We start from the raw sequence: 8,384 nt of genomic DNA, 5'->3' as shown, positions 1-8,384 counted from the left end.
ACTTAAAGGCAACAGCTAATCACAAGTTTACCCATTAGCTGGGTATAATCCATTTACGAAATTTTCATTTTTCAGAAATTTTCACCTATTGCTTAAGCCTATACTATATTTTTAGTTTACATAGTCACACTTATGTACATAACTACAGAGTGTATGATGTTATAAAGTGCTCACTAAAATACATTTTTAAAATGTATTTATCCAGCAACCTCATGGTAGCAGAAACTTAGGAAGTGTAACAAGCATTATTGTGAAAAAAAATAGCTATGCTAAATTATAAAACTAGGAGAACTTCTTTTCACACACTTGCTCACAGAAAATGCAGATGAAGGCACTGTAGTGCCTCAGTCATAGGTGGACAGTGCATGCAGACAAAACCTGAGAACTGGACAAAGGTGGGGAAGGAGGGATGGAGGTGGGATAGGGAGACTGGCTAGAGGAAACAGAGATAACTGGAGTTGGGACAAAGAGCTCAGACATGTTGATCAAGGAGCTGTGAGAAGCCCAAGGAACACAAATTGTGACTGCCCGGCAATTATAACCAGATGAGAATGAAAGGTATGGAGAAGAGTCAGGGCGGGTTTGATGAGTAGTAGGTGGGAAAAGTCTTTGACTGCTATAGATTATGTATTGGATAAAATCCAATATTCACAGTTGTTTAGCTGTCGGCGAATTACTTTAAAATTACACAACAGAACAAGATACTCCTGTTTGTTCTCACTGGGCTTACTTGGCAAAAGCTTGTGAAATACACGTGAGGATATTCCCAGAATGACACAATGTCATTTACCTTCATCTTCCCTGCTAAGTAAGAGCTGGAGAAGGGTATTACAGTGTACATGACACACTGCTTGAGCTGTTGTGACCTATCACTTCCCAGGTTTTCCTTTATGCCTGAAGCAACCATTTTAGTTGCTTGGGAAAAGAACTATATTTTACCAGATTAGTGGTGATGGTGGAAATGCGGCATGCACCAGTCCTTACTTACACTTCCAGACCTTTGTTCCAGTTTCCTGTGGGAATTAAATAATAGTAAATCATATGAAGGAGACATTCTTCTGCTCAGATGCTCAGATTTTATTTGAATACCACTTTGAAATAGTTTTCATACCACGAGTGATGCACATACCATAGATTGAGAACTCACATCTTAGATATTTCCACTATGATTATGTAGCTGTCCATATACTTTATTATGTTTTTTGTTTTATTCAATGTGTTTTAACTTTTTGTTGTTTGTACACCAACTGCATGCCATAGTAGAGGAGGATTCTTTTCAAGTAATAAGCAACTATATTATTTGTCCTAATCATTCAGTGGGTATCCATTGCTTTCCAAATGTGCACAGTTCAAACACTGCTCTGAAGACAAAATTACCCAATCACTAATGTATTATTAGCCTTTGAAGCCATAATATAATTTATTTCCACAAGAACCTGAGAGATGAGGAACATCTTGAAGCACAGACCTAACAGTCTGAGGTCAACTGTACACATCCACTTTGGACATCAGGTTTGTGACATCACTGTGCAGCACTTTTTGTTATCAAAGCCCAGCAGCTGAGCTCCCATTGCCCTGGCTTTTCAGTCTGAGTGTTCAGAATCCTCCCACGACACATAGCAATGTGGAAACAAGTGACCATCTTGATAAGTTTGATTTTGATAACTTGTCCTGCAGCAGATGGAGGCAAATCCATATCTCCAAGGCAAGATGCAACTGCTATAAAATAGCAAACACTATTTCTTCCTGTAAACCCCAATATAATTTGAAGTTATTTGACAAACAATACCCATCATTGCATTATTTTAATTACTATAGAAAAAAGGTCCACCTTGGACCTCTGAAATATGAAAAATGGCAAAACACCAGATTTTTTCATACAACAACAGGCAATATTTTAATGCTTTCAACTGAGGTAAGGGCCAAGTTATGAATACATTATTTAGACAAGATGCCATTTTTCCTCTGCCCTAGTGCCTGAAAGCCTGACATTGCAATCTTAATAATGGGTTTTTTTTTATTTTCAGCTGAAGGAGTAGGGTTAATATGTCATTTTGTGATGAAAATGTCAAAGTACTAATTTGAAAACAACTTGAAGTAAAAACTTCAAAGAAATAAGAAAAAAAAAAATCAGGTTGTATATTTTACCTGAATTCTAAATCCCCAAATACTTAGCACAGAAAAATAAATAATATTCTGATCTTGAAATATAATCCTCCAATTAGAGAGGACATTGGATTTCTGATACAGGAAATTACCATTTAATGAGAAGACAGAAATGTTCTTGAAAATTAAACAGATTAATTACATGCTTGTACAGGAATTTATGAGGCAGTACTTATGGTGTAAGTGACTCCCTAAGAAGCAAAACCAACAGCTACAGATGCTGAATTACAGAAAATCCAACAAGAACACAATATCTAAAAACTGCACGTTGACAACCTCAGCATTTTCCAACTGAAAGGTTGTTAAAAATGTCAGGAAGACAGAATTTTAGCATTTTCACTATAATCCTCTGTTATACCCATAAATAAGACAGAGGTCATCTCTTTACAGCCAATCTACTTTAGGAGTCCACAGATGCAATGGCAGTGTATGACATAAATAGCTGGGATGGACATCAAATATGCTCTCACAAATAAAAACTGTCAATTGTTTTCATCTTCTTTTTGCACTAAATAAAATTTTGAACATTTGCTAACATTTTAAATAAACTATGGCCTAATGAGGTGCACTAAGAGAACTGGCCCTGAACATGAGAACTTTTAATTCAGGTAACAATTTTAAGGCAGATAATAACACTAACTTTGCAGTTAACCTTCACCAGATTATACAAATATTTATTCTAAAATTAAAGTTTTAAGATAGCTCTGCCTGATAAGCACAGAATGTTAGTATACATTTAAATTTCTGATACATTTGCTGCCCAGCAAGGCTTCTGAATCTGAGATTTGTCCTCTTTCATATTGAAAATAGCCACTGTCCAAGGGCACAAATGAAAGCTTTGTAGAAAGGGAGGCCTACAAGCCCTCTAAAAACTCACTTATGCACACTGACTTATGCTCATCCAACAGTTATCCATGTCTTGTACCCCCTGAACAGGCTGTAGAAGCTGACCTTTGGAGCCAGTAGAACAGAAATGCCTCATCCAGTGTACATGGATACATAAAGAATTTGTCAGGTTTGGCCTGTAGTGACACCGTGAGGGAAAAAAAGAAAAAAAGGGAAACACTCAAAGCTTCTTTGAGAGATGGTGTAATTGGAAATGAGATTGTGAAAATGTCCCAATCACACTGAAATGATTTGGGATCAATAAAGGACACAGATATAGTTGATTGATTTAAGTGTGCCCTCCTGTAGCTAATTCTTTTAATTTCTTGGAAGTGTAATTTTAATTAGGATCTTCCTAGGTTGGTATAATCTGATGTGCGTATGTTAAAAATATGGAAAAAAAAAAAGTAAAATTGTTCCTTATTTATATTACATACAAAATAGCAATAATCACTTACAAATTTAATTATTTCTGTGTAAGGGGTAGTGTCATGACAAATGGACCATACAGACATGAGTCAAACTACACAATTTTTGTACCATAGACCAAGTTTTGAACCTTTTTGCCAATACTGACTCCCAACCAGGCACATCCCATCATGTGAGAAATGTCCTGGAAGAGGCTAATGAAATGGTTGCAAGTCACCATAGAAGCCACAGACCACCTTGCTCTGGTGATATGTTGGCATAGATGATGTGACTAAAAAAGTTGGAGGTCAGACTCTCCTGAGACCTTTAAAACTCTTTTAGTCTGTATTTACACAGACTAAAATGTCCTAAATGTTTAATAGGACATTAGATATGATGTCCCTGAATGACTCCTCTGTGTCTCTCTGTTCCCCATTACAACTAAGGATCTGATCATCAGCACTAATTGTGTCAGCCTTTCATTCTCCTCATGCTCCTTCAGCATTTCCTCTGTCTTTCTGTTTCTGTGTTCCTTTGTTGTCTTTAATTCCAATCTGAATTTCCCACTTCAAGTTTTCCTGTGGCCCTACTGTGCTACCTTCTTATGTATGGCTCAGCTAACAGTCAGAGAACTCTGGATCCCAGTATTCCCAGTTCACCACAGAAAAAATGACACTTATGTCAACATACTGCAATAAGACTTTAACTCCTGAAAGAACAATATAGGAAGAAGCTATAGCTGCTGATACTGATTATATCAAAAGCCATGAAAAAAGGACTAATTTCATTGGAAGCAACAGAACATAAAGTAAGTAAAAATTGAGGCTTGCAGACTATTTCTATCATAAAACAATACTGCACTAATTTTCCTGTGTGCCTGATAGATTCCTTAGCTCAACCTATAGTAAATTTGACTCAATAATAGTTTCTTAAAAAGGTCATTCAGAAGAGTTTACAGTGTTAGCTCAGCAATGTTGCACATGCACTGTACTAAGTATATTTCAGTACAGGAAACATTTTAAGCAGCTCAAAAGTAGACTGTTGAGATTGTTTATCTAATACAGAAATGTTTTCAGACATTTGAAGTATGTGTGTTTGGGTGTGCACACAAGCACTTGTGCATATTTATGAGTGCTCAAAATCTCATCTTTAAATGGTATAACTTTGCAACGACTTGAAAAATCTATATAGCAAGTACAGTGGGTGTAAAAATCACATCAATGATGCTCCAGTATTAATAGCTGGTGTATTGGCTGCCTTTGCTGCTCCTCATATTCATGACAGAAAGGCTAGATATGTACAAATGATTATCCCATCATGTTAGTAGTACTAACTCAAAGATGAGATTAAAAACTGTAATTCTGTTTAATCCATGTAGCCTGTGATACAATCAAAGAAAAAAGGTAATGAGAATACAACTCATGAAGCAGAAGTGGAAATAATGTCATAAAGGATACTCTATCAGTTAAAACCTCTAGATGTACATCTGATTGCGGCAGATGAAGAAATCATTGTTTAAAACATCAAGCACCAGGTTCACAGACAATTCTGAAATGCAAAGCAACAAATTAAACAGCACACAGTAAGAGTCAGAATCAATCAGGACAAAATTTATGTCATGCTTGAAAGCCTTACTAGAATTCATACAGCAATGCTTCAGTTAGTAGATCTTTTGTTAATTGAGATACAACAATACATACCAAAATTTAGTGAGAAATGGCAGATGTGCTACTAGCTGATAATTACTTTGCAAATCTGAATCAAATAATAGCTTTCTAACAATTAGAGTAATCATAGTAATTTTAAGGGTGGAGAGAACAAGGATGATATCAAGTTTGCGATATAAAAAACTGGAATTAATACTTGAATAATCTCCATCATTAATCAAGAAATAAATCCATCTTGCAAGTGGATTTCTTGAGAGCAGTTAATAACTGCCATCACACTTTCCTGAGCCTGCAATCCAAATATAGATAGAAGAATGACTGATATTAGTTGTCTGAAAGTGACAATTCCCTTCTGAATATCACCAGAGCACGTGACCTGTATAATATGAAGTTTTGAAGTTAAATGATCTTATAAGGAAATAATTCAGCAGCTGGCTTGATGGCTACTGTGCATCACAAGCATAGGGACATTAAGACTTTGGTAAACCTGTTGTACCTTAAGGTAAGATGAAAAAATAGTTCTATTCTTTGGTTTGTATATATTTAAACTAAAAATCAAAATCTGTTTTCCAGCAATTTCAAAGCATCTGACTGTACTCCTATTACATCCAAAGATTTAAACCTGAGTTTAAGGAAGATGCACCAGCCAACATGTCATGGGATATTTCCCAGGCACGCTGATCTTCCTGCATAAGTTGCTCCCTCTGCAAAGGTTTGGAACTCACAATCAGTGAAAACTAAACTGGATGTTTTATGTTCCCAGAGTCCAGTAGCACGGGGCAGCTTCCTGCAGGGAGGGATGTGTGAAAATTCAGTCCCTGCTGCAGCACATCCTTCTCTAGTCACTCCAAATGCATGGCACTTCAGGGGCCAGACAGGAGATCTTCCTCTGCCTCTCAAATGGGTTTCATAAAGACACTCATAAATACAGACTCTCACTCCTTCTTCCTCCAACTTTCTTTCCTCTTTGTTTCAGAATATAATCAAATTCAGGACAGTCTTCTGGTCGTCTAGGCACCTGACTTCTGAATGTTTGAGTGTTACTAGCACTGTAGCTTGTTAAGAAAATAATCTAAACAACAGAAAAATAAAAAAAAATAAAAAAAAAAGGCAAGAAAAAAACCTGTAATCATAACTCTGAGAATACAACCTGAAATTTCATTTGTCAAATTCATATTTTGGTTTATATTTTTCCTTTAGAGAGTGATTCTTAACTTATGGAAGACAGCTATACCTTTTGTGCCAGTGTAAATGACTGTGAAACGCAGCAGAAAACAGGCACAATGTGAAACAGTGAATAAATACACTGTTTTACAGACTCAGGACATGCCCAAAAGCTTTATTAAAATCCACCATCAGTGTGCAATCTGACAAACTCCACAGAGACCAATGACAGTTTGTACATTTGAGATATCAAACATTTCAAATAATTAGTATGGGGAAAGAATGCGAAAGCATAGTCCTATGTTTCAGTGACCAGAAGACATCTATTCATATACAATGAGAACAGATTAATTAAATGCTGCTGGAAAAAAACCAAGGTGCTCGCTAAACCTTTGGAATTAATAAAGTAATCTATTAGCAAACAAAAGCAGAGGCAAGTTTCCAGCAGCCAGCCTGCCAGTGAATTGTTTCCTAGAGTGGCAGTTTGATGTATGCATGTGAAAAGCAGCCAGAACGGCTAATTTTTCTAACTGTACTTCAACAGAACACTGTCACTTGAAAGACCAAGGAAGAAACATGGCCTAACATGGCCAGTGGATGTTACTGTGAATTTATGCTGTGATTTAAACAGTACCTACAAGAGACAAATATTGAAAAAAGAAACAAAATTTTAATTCTACTGGAAAGCAGATTTTTTTTAAGTAACTTTTTCCCAGGAAACTATTACAGCACCTACTCTGAAAACAAAACTACCCTTTTGTCTGCAGAATGGTAAACTTCTCTGTATAATCTTAACAAAATACTTAAGACTCTTCCACATTAGTGATTGGCTCTTATAGGCAAAGTACCTACGTACACCTATTGCAGAATAATGGCTTCCAGGATTTACTGAAGAGTGCAAGTCAGCATGGACAAAAAATAGGGCCCTCTGTGCCTACATGAGTGAAGACAACAGCCTCAAATATACTTTTATGAATTCTTATGTTCTATGGCTTACAAGAGAGACAGACTAAATGCAGGGTTTTCTGTACCTGCTATGTCAAAGTGCCTATTTTCTTAACTAAGTGGCAGAAATTTATCCAACACGTCTAATATACCTGGCTTTTTGACAAATATTTCATTTGATAAGTGAAACAAACCATCTCCAAAAGTGTCAATACCATATTTTTGAATAAAAGAAGAATTCAAAATGTGTTAGCCCTGGTTCAGTGTGGATCATTTAACAGTTGTTTATTATCCCAGCCTCTTAGAGATATTTCAGATCAGGTCAGAATCTTTAAATAGCATCAAATGACACTGATTGATTGGAGGAGTCAAAAGGACACGTTACGAGGGAAAGAGAAGAACAGCATGACTATTGAAGGCTGATGACAAAAGAAACGCTCCCAAATTTGTAGAATGGGAGCCAGTGAGGGTCAAGGTTAACGTGACTTTCCAGGGATGCCGAAGTGAAGAGATGGAGAAGACAACAGCAGCATGTAGGGACATGTTCCTCACTGAAGTTTTCCTCTATTTTGTCTCATCATCTGATTTAGAATCTTTCTGGCCTTTTGTTGCCACAAAAGGCACACATTTTTCTGTGTCATGGCACAACTCCAGTCCTGCATCCTTTCTCTGGCAGCTACCTGCCCAGAAAGAGACCCTGAGAAGGGGAAGAGCCCTTCCCCTTTCTTCTGTGTCCTCTGAATTGCTGTCTTTGAGAATTCTCATTACTTTGGACTTGGATTTGGAAGGCTTCACAAGGCTTCTACTGTTTGTTGTTTTTTAATACTTTGCAGTTTGCACACCAGCGTAACGGGAATTGTGGGAACAAACAGGACTCCTGAAAAAACAAGGTTTTATACACATGAAGTCACCACACTGAGTAGTGGAAGGGACAGGGCCACGTGTTCAATAGGGAGAAGACAGACAATGAGGTGGAGAGGGACAGGCTCTGGCAAAAAGTCTGTTTGTTCCTGAATCAAAGAGATTGCTCACTCTGGCTTATGACAGACTCCACCTGCCTCTCAAAAACCTGGTTCAGTCAGGAGAAAATGGAAAAAAGAAGAGTGGCAGTGGCCTGGCACAAGCAGGAGCTGAGCTACCGCATTCTCA

Source organism: Onychostruthus taczanowskii, unplaced genomic scaffold (genome assembly GCF_017590055.1).
Source record: "Onychostruthus taczanowskii isolate IOZ18803 unplaced genomic scaffold, ASM1759005v1 scaffold68, whole genome shotgun sequence".
NCBI lineage: Eukaryota > Metazoa > Chordata > Aves > Passeriformes > Passeridae > Onychostruthus > Onychostruthus taczanowskii.
The sequence above is the reverse complement of the archived record's forward strand: the minus strand, read 5'-3'. Positions refer to the sequence as shown.